The sequence below is a fragment of the Engraulis encrasicolus genome, chromosome 12, assembly GCF_034702125.1.
Source record: "Engraulis encrasicolus isolate BLACKSEA-1 chromosome 12, IST_EnEncr_1.0, whole genome shotgun sequence".
Lineage (NCBI taxonomy): Eukaryota > Metazoa > Chordata > Actinopteri > Clupeiformes > Engraulidae > Engraulis > Engraulis encrasicolus.
This window is the reverse complement of record NC_085868.1, coordinates 44,090,533-44,103,592: the sequence shown is the minus strand read 5'-3', so window position 1 is coordinate 44,103,592 and position 13,060 is coordinate 44,090,533. Positions and strand designations below refer to the sequence as shown.

The following is a 13,060-nucleotide window of genomic DNA, read 5'->3' as shown; positions in this document are numbered from 1 at the left end:
ATTATACATGAGATTTCGCTGCCATGCGATCTATAGGTGTATTTCTGCGAAGCCAGTCTTATGACAAATAAAAGTATCATCACTATGACAACTCAGTGAGCAAGAGGCCAGTGCGGCCAGCGAGTGAGGCTATTTTCTGCATCGGTCCGTAGCGACTTTTTTGGACCCTGGAAACATACGAAATTTGGCGAGTGGACCTTTTCAGTTTCTAGTTGAGCACCCCTGGGCTAGGGTGTCTATTGTTTTAGTGACCAGGCTTCTGGGTGCACAGTAAAGAATGCAGTGTTACTGTAATTTTAGAGAGTAGGCCTACACTGGGACCAAATACACACTACAGAAGATACCCACCATTGACTCAGCCCTGATGAAGGCCACACCTTGGCCGAAGCATGTTGGCGTTTTTAGCTGTTATGCAATGATTTAGCCATTTATTAAATCCATTTTAACCATTGGAAAAGTGCCTGGGATACTTCAACTTCAATTTGTTCTTTTTTTTCCCCTTAAGAGCACCTTCGACTACCTTTCCAAGACTAACCCACCAAACCTGCCGTTTGTTCTACTAGAAGATGTTAAATAAACTCTTGAGTGCTGAAGTGACACAGCATTTTTTACTGTGTGGTGATAATTTTCCAGACATTGAACACAGAGAGGGAACCTTTGGTCAATTAAGAATCAGTGTAGTATTTAAATGGAGGAATAGTTTGGAGAATGACTGTGTGCACTACAGAGCAAACAGCATTCCAGAGTCACAGAAGAAAGTGAAGTAGACTGAAAGGCTAAAAGTTCCTGCTTGGGACCTGTGTGTGTGTGTGTGTGTGTGTGTGTGTGTGTGTGTGTGTGTGTGTGTGTGTGTGTGTGTGTGTGTGTGTGTGTGTGTGTGTGTGTGTGTGTGTGTGTGTGTGTGTGTGTGTGTGTGTGTGTGTGTGTGTGTGTGTGTGTGTGTGTGTGCACGTGTGTGTGTGTGCACGTATGTGCGTGTGCGTGCATGCATGTGTAGCCATGAGGATCTGAGCAGTGACAGCCTACTGCAGCCCGAGCTTGTGAGACCAAAGTGGGAGAAAAGGGTGCTTGACAGGCCCCCTGTGGATATTTTTTTCTCTTTCAGCACAGGGGAGAGTGGCACTGCAGGTCTGTCCCCTTTGTGTCGCCGTGCTCAGCCACCTGTCACTGCATGCCCCCAAACACTTGCCATGGCAGCACACAGGCCGATGCCTGCGCATCTGACCTGAACTCAAACTGTGGCCTGTGGGGGGTGCTTCACTGCTGTGCGTAATGTTGCTTTTTATATTTCTGAAAATAGGGGCTCACGAGGGTGCGGGGCCCACCGCTGAGTCAGTTCTGCACCGTTTATTATGAGGGGGCCCTTTAAGCCCAAAGTGCCCGGGCCCTACTTCCCCCCCTGTCCAGCCCTGCTCTTAGCTCTTTCTATTGCCAGAAGTATGCAAGGTCTGCAAAGTCTGTTTTTCGGGGAGTAAGAATGCTGTACAAGAATGTATTGAGACTGTAGTACCCCTCTGCTATGCTACTGCACTACCCTGTGTGTGTGTGTGTGTGTGTGTGTGTGTGTGTGTGTGTGTGTGTGTGTGTGTGTGTGTGTGTGTGTGTGTGTGTGTGTGTGTGTGTGTGTGTGTGTGTGTGTGTGTGTGTGTGTGTGTGTGTGTGTGTGTGTGTGACACTCTGATTTTTTCCATCCAGTTGGTTTGAGGTTAGGTACAGAAACGGACATCGGCAGTGAATCTGTCGGTCTGAAGGCGTCTCCTCAGAGCAGGAGCCGAACTAGAACCACCTTTTATGGGGTCACAGTAAGAGACAGTCATCGGGTTTGGGAAGCCCTTCTCTTGAACCCTTTTACTTTGCATCTTTTTTGCTTACTCCTTGGGATATTGTTTGTAGGGAATAACAGAGCAATTGGATGTGGAGAGAAAGGAGCGAGAGAAGGGGGGGGGGGGGGTTGTCTGTCATCCTTCACTGCCACACGTCTCCAAGCTCAAGTTTTAAGCCATAACGACGTGATCTGCATGGCCTTGTGCCAAATCATTCAATATGTGCTCATCTTCCGTTTATCCAGTTTCACTTCAGGGAATTACAAACCTTGACCAGTTCCTTTGTACTGTTGGAGGCCAAGAACTCGTTTTAAATGTTTAAAAGGGACACCTGGCGTTCTTGGGGCGAGAAGGACTCCTCACATCTGTCTGGCCTACGTAAGTCTGGCCTAAGTGAGGGGTCAGTAAAATATGCTGCTTTACAGAATATACACAAAATGCTCAGTCATTGTACCAACGCAAGCAATGCATGTGGATCAGGAAGAGGGCATTTTGAGGCTTCCAATAGGATGAAGGTGCTTGTGGTGGCCCAGTACATTGGGTACCTTCAGCTTTACAGCTTCACCAGTTTACCCTGGATGTGCTGATTCCTGTGGAGTCCTCGGAGCCAGAGGTGCATCTTGTCACCAGGCTAGGCAGGCACCCACGGGGCCCCCAAATCACTAGATGGAGAAAAACAGCTCAACTTTAAACTATAATAGCTGTGATTTGTGTGGAATGCTCATTCCTTTGGGCTTTTGCTTGGGGGCCCCACTGATACTAGAATCACCTCTGCTCAGAGCATTCTCTTGTGACCATCCTGAAGGACTGTGGAGTAGCAGACATGGCAGAGAGATCCTGAACTGTCAGGGATCAACTGTAAGGCAGGGAGGCTCACATTGACAAGCAGGGCCACAGGCAGAAGCCAGTGGGTTTGTGGTATTGTACATAGGCTACCATTGCCACTGTTCAGTGCTGGTATAAGGTGTACAGTTCAGAAATAGCTGACAAGCAATTTTGAAGAAGAGCGAACTTCAGAGCATCATCAATTTTACTTAAATATGCAAGAGATATTTTAAAATCAAAGCAGTATGGTATGGTATCCTTGTTAAGACAAGAATGTGTTCAAAATTGAACAGAAATTATTGCTTCCCATCACTTTGCAAAACAGTTAGGTTTAGGAAGGTGTTGGTGTCGCGGTGTATTTTGCCATTGCTATTTTGTAAATGTTTAATTGAGAGAAACATGGGAGAAAGTGCATTGTAGCATAAAAATAGATTAGGCCTGCAAAGAATAAAAAGACCATACACTGAACAATTCAAAATAAATAATAAAGAACAATTTCTGTCTGTACTGACTGAAACCCTTTACTTTAGAGTTTCTTTCTAGTTGTTCTATATACTGCTACAGTTGATGAAAGCAGTCTTTGTGTACTTGAGCCCTGAACAGCAGACGCTTCGAACTAATCAGTGATTTGAGGACGCAACTCAACTCAAGACTGTCAGAGGAAGAGAGAGAGGCCATTTGTGGGTATCTAAGGCTCTTCTCCCTTTTCATGTGATTTTCATGTGCATCTAAGAAAACATGAAAGGGGTTTTGTCCAATAGGCTATCAAAATCCTGCAGAGAGAAGTAACAATAATAAAACCTCAGTATATGGACGATGTGTTGGCACTCTAATTTGTGACATTTGTGGATTACAAAGAACTATGATCATTATCCGGTTCTCATCGTCATGCATAAATTATCACCTCATTCTTCTCCATATGAAAAAAAACACCACCGCTTATGTTGTGCATGGTGAGTTAAAGATGAAAAACCCTCCAATCATCATCCCTCATGAATGCTTCAAAATGATCAGAGTGAAATAATCGTCACCTTAACCAGATGAAACACATGAGAAAGATTATATTCATCCCTTAAGAAAGCTTTAAAAAAAACAGCGTGTGTTCTGAGGGTTTTTGTCGACAATCACCAGAGAATATTCAGTGTTAAATATTTAATAAATTGCTCTGAAGATCTCATCAATCATGCCAAGAGAGAAGTGGCGTGGTGATTTGCTCTTGTATAAAGACAAGGTGCAATCAGACAGACTACAATAAAACCTCATGCTGTTATGATTTAAAAATATATATATATTTCATTGTAGGGAAGTGTGAAGACCAACACAAAGTAGTTATGCAATGCAAAGACACATACATGGTTTAATGGAAGAAAACATAGTACAGACCAACATTTACGAATTATATATATATACACTATTGAGTTGATTTTATCTTTTATATCGACTAGAGCTATGATGATCACTGAATGTTCTGGCTCCTGAGTTCTCCTATTCATAAACACTGTAAATCACCAGTGCATTTCTCGAATTCAACCCACAGGATTTCCTCAAATTACCTTTTAATATTTATAAATAACATAACAATTAAGTAGGCTACCTGATATTGCTGAGGACCAGTCAGGGCTAATTAGATGGTTCAGCCACATTAACAAATGGAAATTGGTTCAACCTAATCCAAGACAATGACAGTATTCAGTGTCTCAACCCTGTGTCCATGACAAACGGAAAGGCTTACACAAATTATACCTAGCAGATGTTTCGTCTATACCTAGATTCAAAAGTACTGAACCATGAATATCTATTAGATTTATACATTTCTCAGTTTTTTTTCTTAGATTGCCCAGATGAATCCTCATTCTGAGAGCGAGTGAGCTGATGGCTCCACAGAGTGATACAACCTGAGAGCACTTTCAATTAGGAAAGACAAATTGTCCTAAATTAACATATCAGGTAATGCTTAATCTATGTATCGATTATTCAAGCAGTTGGGTGTATATGGCGTCATTATGTGGACAAAAGGTCCACGAGCGCCACTTACTGCCCACGCGATGTATTTTATTCTGCGCGCGCGTGTAGACACTCTCGCGCGCGCGATTTTGCTCTGCGCGCGCGCGCAAACGCTGCCACGCGCGCGCAAACACCGTCTCACGCGCGAGAGGTGACATGAATTTCCTCACGCGCGCGAGCAGAAATATGAATATTTAAATAATCTCCTCCCACTGATTAGCATAACCAACGAGGCGGAAGTTTGTTTAGTCTGAAATAATCAGACACAGATCTCAAGAGCAATAAGGGACGGGCACAGCGCTTCCATTCTGGGTACGCCGCCATATTGATAGCTAGTTGCTATGGTAAAGGGAGAGTGACTGCCTCCACCATGAATGCAGTTCTGGTCTCTAACATCGACAAGCCGGCTGTGTCCACAGTCAAGAATGTGTGCTACCCAAAGCACAGACACAGCACGCACTGAATACCTTCAACAACAAGCACCACACCACGATAACTTGACAATCGAGCAGTCTGGCTACTGCATAAACCCGGCGTTCCCACAGGTAGGCGCCTCACCTGATGGCCTAGTTAGCTGTGACTGCTGTGGACAAGGCTGCCTGGAAGTGAAATGCCCTGCTAAGCACAAACACAGCACTGTCCAGGAGGCTTGTGACGCAGACAAAGACTTTTGTCTCCACAGAGTTGATGGCATTGTTCAGCTCAAACAAGGTCATAGGTACTACACACAAGTGCAGACACAGATGTTCGTGACAGGTGCAACCTACTGTGACTTGACGTTGCCTGTATCCTGCCAGATGTCAGCTTCTGGGAGTCCTGTCTGAGGAAGGCACAGGAATTTTTTCACAAAGTTTGCCTCCCCGAGCTCATCTGTGGGTATTAGACCAGAGACACCTCCACACCGGGATAGAGTGGAAAGTTATATTTGACCGTCTTACAGCAGCAACCCATGCTAGCCGGCGACTCTTTGTTATGGAGGACATTTGTTCTCCATTGAGACGCCTCCAAGTTGGAAAACGGTAAAAAGATAATCCATTTGGGATTTTTTTCCCCGTCCCGTCACAGCTTGCGCTTCTACACCCTACGACACAGCAACGGGCGACCATAACGACAGCAGAGGTCAAATGAAACGGTAAAACACAAAGCAAACTACTAGCAGAATAAAGCAAGTCCTCACTGTAAACAATGGGCTGGCCCGCTTCCAAAATGTCTGCCGCGCAACGTGTGACGTCATGTGCCCGAAATTTATTGGCGATATCGTTGCTACGGTAACTGCAGCTGGCGTTTACTGACGAGTGGAATGACTGAAGGTTGCTGACAACTCTATTGCTTACCCATTTTTATGAAAACATTGTTTTTAATTGTTTATTTCATGGGCGAACTTGTTGAGATTCGCAGACAGCAGATGAGGAATAAAGTGAGTAGACATTTCATCAAATATGCTATGGTTCGTGTCCTGTCAAGCTTCATTTTGCTCACGACGAGTGCGTTTTAAGAGCTTAAAGTTAGCAGGCTAGGCATTTGGCATGATGACAAAGTTGTTTTGCAAAGAAGACCAAAATGCACGTTTACAGAGACCTTAAGTTAACATGTTGTAAGTGCAATGTTTCACTGAAATCCAGCTCCGTGTGCTGCATGACTGAGAGACATACTGCTTACCGGTACAAACCTGTTTCCTACGACCTGTTTCCAGTCAGATATTTGTAATGTAGGCTATAAGGATTCAAGTGTGTTTGATACTTTTGCTGGTAAGCATTGCAATAAAAGAGGGAGCCGGATAGTCAATTCAAGCGGTCAGATCAGAGAACCTTTATTGAAATCGGTTGGAACAATCATTCATTTTGCCACTGTCGTGTTCTCCATAGCTGGTGACGACAGTAGGCAAGACGGCCGCAGTTGACTTGAGACCGGAGACCGAAATATGGATTTTGTAGGCTATGTATTCAGCGATCCACAACGGGTATACACAAGGAGGTCTACATAAGTCATTGGATATACACAACTAGAGCTCTAGGTGAATTTAGCCTACATTGCATCAAAGAGCTCACTCTGTGCTTTGGAATGAAATGATGAAGTGGCTAGAAAATGAACCGTGCGCTGAGTATCCAGTAGATGGCGTCGACACACTGTAAATAAACAATGACACTACAATACTGACACAAGCACAATGAATGATTAGGCTAGAAAGATCACTTTCTCAAAGTACTGCAATTACTCCCAGGAAGTTGACTGGTTCGTGGAAAATGGTAGAGCAATACCGGCCTCTTCGAATATAGAGTTGAATAATTGAATCTTTAAGAAGTGACATAAATGGTACAGATCAATACACTGTATTTACCTGCTCTCTGTGTCACTTGGCTAGTACATTTAATGCAATGTGATACCAGTGCAATGCAATACATTTAATAAAAAAGGTGCAGACATTTAAAAAAAAAAAAAAATTTTAATCTGCCTTCAGTTGCTGATCGGCGGCCCTTGTACGGAGGTGGTCACACACAGCCAACGAAACCACATGGGCAACATGGAAGAGGTCAGTGTGCAGCCCAGCTTGTCTGACCCAAGCCATTTAAGTGGTTAAAGAATTTAGTGAATCCATCTACACATGCCATATCTGCAGGGGCCTAATCTGTCTACCTTATTTACATGTTGCAGCAATTGCCAAAGCTTTTGGGCCTTTGCCTGGATTTCATCACACAGCAGCAATAGGTCTCTAGGACTCTGGTTAGGTAGCCTGTATACACTTTATTTCTGGAAGGTGATGTGGGTGTCATGTTACTTCAGCAAGCAGCACAATGCACACAGTTCATAACGTTTCATCCAGGCAAGTTCTTCTCATTTTCATATAGGGAGCTGCCAATCCCAATAGTGGTAACACAAGTGCAGAGATTTCTATTGAACTCAACTAAAGGGGTCACTAGTAACATAATAATAACAGCAATAGCAACACCACACGCACAAAGTAAATTGAATAATTGTTGTGATTCCAAATTACCTATTCTTGATGAAGGCTCAATTTCTACATTTCTTTGCTGTACAGGAAAAATCAGGCATACTGCATATCGGCAGTTGGTGAGATGGCGTGGGAGTTCGTAGGCTATGTTTGGGTTCCACTGCAATCCTGTGCCGTCACAAAGATCTGGCAGATCTTTAAATCCACACATCGTACAGGTTTCCAGGATGTGATTTATTTGTGGCAAATAAAAGACAGTACACCTGAATCAGATGTATTTGTCATAATGCATTTCTTAACCTCAGCTATGGTTTTTAAACAAACCCACAAATTTATATGTATACACTGTATAGTATAAAAGAAGGACTGAAGTGTTACAATATCATACATCACACACACACACGCACGCACACACCACACACACATCGTCGGATCATCTCCTCTTTTGGGGGGTTACACATAGCCGCTGCTCAACGGTGGGGGTGATGGCTGCCTTTAACGTGGAGAAGTGTCAAAGTCTTGCAGTAGTGTAGGTCCGCTTTACTTGTCCTTGCCCGCTCTCTCTCACTGTTGCACAGTAGTGTAGTGCTGCCTATTGAAACATGTGGTAGAAATTATGGGAAGTGATAATTTTGTTTATTCTGTTAATACATTCTGAGGTTACTGAGAGGTATGAAATTACCTGCTTAGGATGCCATGGTATGTGAACGGCTTCATTTTTGGCGCAAAATGGTTGATGATGTTGTGGATTATGAGCTGATGTCTGGTGACCTGATGCCATTTTGTTGATATCCTTCACCTAGCCAGTGTCATTGAGGTCATCAAAGTTTCCGGCCGCCTTGTCTGTAATGACAGGATATAACAGTATTAAGAACATGACATATCACTGTCGCTCAGTAGTATTCTACATCTTGTCCAGACAGTGTACAATAATTCTAATTGTAAAGTGTAGAGTGTAAAGGGTTAACAAACTGGCCACACCCTTGGATGCCAGGCATGTTCTAATCACCACTCAGACTGTGTTTGTAGAGAATCTGAAGAAGACTGTTGAGGTACGTTATCCTGCCATGAAAAAATAAAACGCAACAAAAACAATTCTAAGTGTGCAGACTCCTCACTCTGAAAACTACAGTTGACCTTCGTACTGCACCTGTGTGCACAATCCTCTCCTTCAAGTAAAAGTATTCAAACTACACGGTGACTGTGGTACACTTTTTAGGTACATGTGTGTAGAAAATTTAATTCAGACTTACGCTTTGCATACGATGTGGTTGTGTTTGGGTACCCGTACACCTGGTAGGAACCCATGTCTGGGTACAGACAAGGGTTTGACATTAATGTTTTGCTCTCCGGCCACAGTTGGGTTTTCCCAAGTCACTAGCCACTCTGGTTTTCTGCTTGCCACATTTTTGCTCACAGTTCTTTTCATTATCATGCTAAACCAAGAGGGTTAGAGATATGAACACATAATTTCTACATGTACAGTGGCTCCCAAAAGTCTACACACCCCTCTTCAAATGTCAGGTTTTTGTGATGTAAAAAAAAGACAGAAAGACAAATAAATTCACAGCTTTTCCCTCCTTCAATCGAAACTATTAATCAATGCAATGCAATGCAAAAATGTACACGCCCTTAAATTAATACTTAGTTGCAGCACCTTTGGCCTTCATTACAGCACAGTCTTTTGTGGGTAAGAGTCTCAGCATGGCACACATTAATATGGCAATATTCGTTCACCCCTCTTTGCAAAGCCCTCCAAATCAGAAAGACTGCGAGTGCAATCTCCCACAGTCAGTCCTCCTCAGATCACCCAACAAGGCTCCCTTCACTTAAAGTATGGTGTTGTTGGGGTGATGTTTTGTGCCAAATATACCCTTTCGAATTATGACCAAAAAGTTAAATCTCGGTGGAGTACATTTTGCAAAAAATACTTCTGTAATCTCCCAAATGCATGTGGGAAGATGTATTATGGTCAGGTGAAACCGAGGTTTAACATTTTGGACATAATTACAAAAGGTAACAACACCTCATTGCCAAGGTAACACCAAGCGTAAAGTGAAGCATGAAGGTGACAGCATCATGCTATGTGATTATCGTTCTTCAGTTGTAACCGGGGCTTAAGTCATGGAGGTTGGAATTTAGAACAGTTCCACAGGGGCCATTGTAGTGGCATAAAGGGGGAGGGGATGGGCCAGTGAAGTTAAAGTCCATATGCCTCTGTGAATAGATGTGATTTCAACGTAGCCAGTGTGGGGGCCTGGCGTATGTTGGGAGGTAGACTGTTCCAGAGCATGGGGGCAGCAACACAAAAAGCTCTGTCACCAACAGTACGGAGTCTGGCTCGGGGGATGATGAGATTGTCCTTTTCAGAAGACCGCAGAGACCTGGACTGGGAGTGGGAGAGTTCATTCCTGTATGACACGGAACATCTGTTGGGCAATCTGAGGAGGACTGTGCAGATGAGATGCATTCGCAATCTGTCAGATTTGGAGTACTTTTTGCAAAGATACGTGTACAAATATTGTCACTTCTATGTTTGCCATGCTGATAGACTCTTACCCAAAAGACTGAGTGCGGTGATAGAAGCCAAAGGTGCTGCAACAAGGTATTAGTTTAAGGGTGTGCATATTTATGCAACAATGTTAATAGAAGTTTTATTTTCTATTCTTCCCTTTTAAAGCTTTAAGTTTGTTTTCTGTCATTTTTTACGTAACAAAAACCTGGAATTTGAACAGGGGTGTGTAGATGTTTACCTCAATCTAACTCCTTCATCCCGTTTCATCTTCCGTCTCGGATTGATGTTGAGGAGCCTGGTCGGTAGCATACCTGCAAGTGCTTCTTCCACCGCCTGAAAATAAATAATGCAAGAGGGAATAATATAGACCGATTGGTAAGAGTATGCACCAAGCAGCTGAGCTGTCTGCTCATTTCGAGAGCTGTAAACGATTACATTACGGCCATAGAAAGAAGGCTGGCTGCACTGCTGACAAGTTCATGAATCTTGATGTAACAGTGCACGTAATTTTAGCATCAACAGGATGTGACGCAAAAACGTACATCCATTCAACAGGGCAAATATTTGATGATGTTATTACCATCTTATAACAATGACGACTTGGCCTGTATTATAGTTCTCAGAGTCGCCAAGAATGCCCAGCTTCCTGCTTGTTTAGCATGACACAGTAGGTCATGCTCGCATTAATTAGTTAGCCTACTAGCCTACTAAAGGGCTTGTATTTATAATCAACATAAATCCACCGCCAACAACTGAACTAGCCTAGTGGTCTATTTACATGTCAAACATGTCCCACACAGCACAGAAACAAAAGAAAAGAGAAGAGAAATCATTGTAAGCTGGTCTTTGTCATTCACACACTTTGACAGTGTTTCCTAAATTGTGGCAGACAAGTGTCTTGAGAGCAAATACCTACCTAGGCTCTTAAACAGCACCTTCCTGCATTCTGGCGTCCAACTTCAGGAATGGTTCATCATCTCTATATGACAGCATGCACAGAATTAGTGGTCAATATACAACATTTTTATAAAAGTAAGAGTATGCACATCCCACCTCGCTGAGGCCAGGTGCAGGACAAAGGCGCGTCTAATAGTGGAACAGAGTAGAAGCCCGCATCCTGTGGCTCCGCTTTGAAAATGTATTCAGGTCATACAACCATGAAGACCCTGTTGGGGGTCAGCTGCTCTATGTTCCCACAGCCCATTGGTCCCACAGCTTATTCTTGCTGCTCCATGTTCCCACAGTTATTCCCACAACTAAGGGGTCAAAACATACCAAGGCGGAACGGTCGCGGGACGAACGCGGTTATGCTCAGTTTATTATTATTATTATTAGAGGGTTGCTAAACACATGTCAGTTGAATATTGACTGAACAAACTAACCTCGGTCTGCGAATGATGATTCTCCTCTTTGGCCTCTCTGAAGTCCAGGCGAACAAAGTGGCACGGCATCCTTATAAGCTTTGTGATACCACGGGCGGTCTTTACAAAACACTGCTTCTCAAAGTGCTCAGAGCAAACCTTGGTCTCAGCGTTGATCTGTAACCATAAATACCAGGGTATGCATTTTAGTTCGTTAGCAAAACAACTTGATTTTGGCACTCCCAACTGAGATCGCTCCCGGACGTGTAGTCCCAGGTGTTTCTATCACTCCCGGACATGTAGTCCCACCCGATTATATTTCACGTATTATCATACACTGCCACATACAAGCAATTTAGGGTTAGGGTTAGGTTTAGGGTTAGAAACAAAAAACTAACATCAAAAAGATAACTAGCTCCGTTATATGGCGGTGGGATCGATAGTCTGGCTAGTGGGAGCGAGCTGACCGGGGAGCGTCCTGCGTTGGGAGCGACAATCAGGGAATCAAGTAGGCCTATGCTACTGGTTCTGGTAGCACAAAATCAATGGCCATCGGATCGCTTACCACACAATTAAAAGCCTAATCTTGAAAATAGCGATCTGGAAATATCATATAAATGTAGCGTTGTGTAATTACACATTCATATTTGTTTTATTTCACCGAGGCATTCGCGTCATTAGGCTACATGAGTCATGACAAGTTTGGCGAGCTAGCTTATTTGTGCTAGCTAATGCGTATGATTGAACATAATTTTGCATCTTACCTTGAAATATGGACCAGGATCCCTCTTGATGTGATTTATACATTCACGGCGAAGTGCCTGCTCTTTGGGGAAACGGTGGAAAGTCTGTCCACGGTAGGATTTTTTTCTCTTTGAGGACGAACATTTGGGCACACAAAAGTGAGGCGGCATACTCATGAACGGCCATCCGGGTACTTTGCTCTTAAATTTGCGTTACGCCCCTTTATGGGTGAAAACAAACCGAATGTCTCATTGACTTATGCTACATCGGCTAACCTAAATGAACAGATTCCATGCTTCAGCCACGGCTGTTTGGCTATATTATTTGAACAGCCGGCAACACAACACGTTTTCGGCATGTTGCGCGTGAACAACGCTTGTCTACAGGTCCGTATCTTTCGTTTATTGAACCCCAACATTACCAATTGACTTGTATGGGTTGTTTTCCCCCATAAATGGGCGTAACGCACATGGGAAACGTCACGCCGTTCATGAGTCATCAGCTGGTGTGTTGCCGAATGTACCCCTGAAGTGTACCCCCAACGTCTTTAGAACGTTCCGGGTGAATAAGGCGAACATAGACATAGCATATTGACACAATGTTTTCATCCACCAAAAAATAAAATGGGTTTACTAATAAAGAGGTGAATGCCCTTGTCAGCGCAGCCGTGAGTTGCGTTTCAGTTGTGTTTCAAAGGTGGTCGTTTGCAGTCACCGTAGCAACGATAATCTATCAGCAATTGAGATCTGAGATCTCTGTGTTTGACTACTATGGACTAAACAAACTTCCGCCTCATTTGTTATGCTAACCAGTGGGAGGAGATAATTTAAATATTCAT

General features: G+C 43.5%; 2 long non-coding RNA genes across 2 annotated transcripts; one reads left to right on the top strand and one right to left on the bottom strand.

The window, feature by feature from the left end:
- The first annotated feature begins 7,108 nt into the window (after nucleotides 1-7,108).
- Nucleotides 7,109-7,873, top strand: LOC134460303 (uncharacterized). Its single transcript, XR_010037056.1, has 3 exons — nucleotides 7,109-7,182; nucleotides 7,305-7,407; nucleotides 7,690-7,873. It is a non-coding gene; the product is annotated as an uncharacterized LOC134460303 (long non-coding RNA).
- Nucleotides 7,874-10,368: 2,495 nt separating this feature from the next.
- Nucleotides 10,369-12,382, bottom strand: LOC134460302 (uncharacterized). The gene is made up of 4 exons (XR_010037055.1): nucleotides 12,243-12,382; nucleotides 11,500-11,655; nucleotides 11,034-11,096; nucleotides 10,369-10,450 (listed from the first exon to the last, which is right to left on the bottom strand). It is a non-coding gene; the product is annotated as an uncharacterized LOC134460302 (long non-coding RNA).
- Nucleotides 12,383-13,060: the final 678 nt, after the last annotated feature.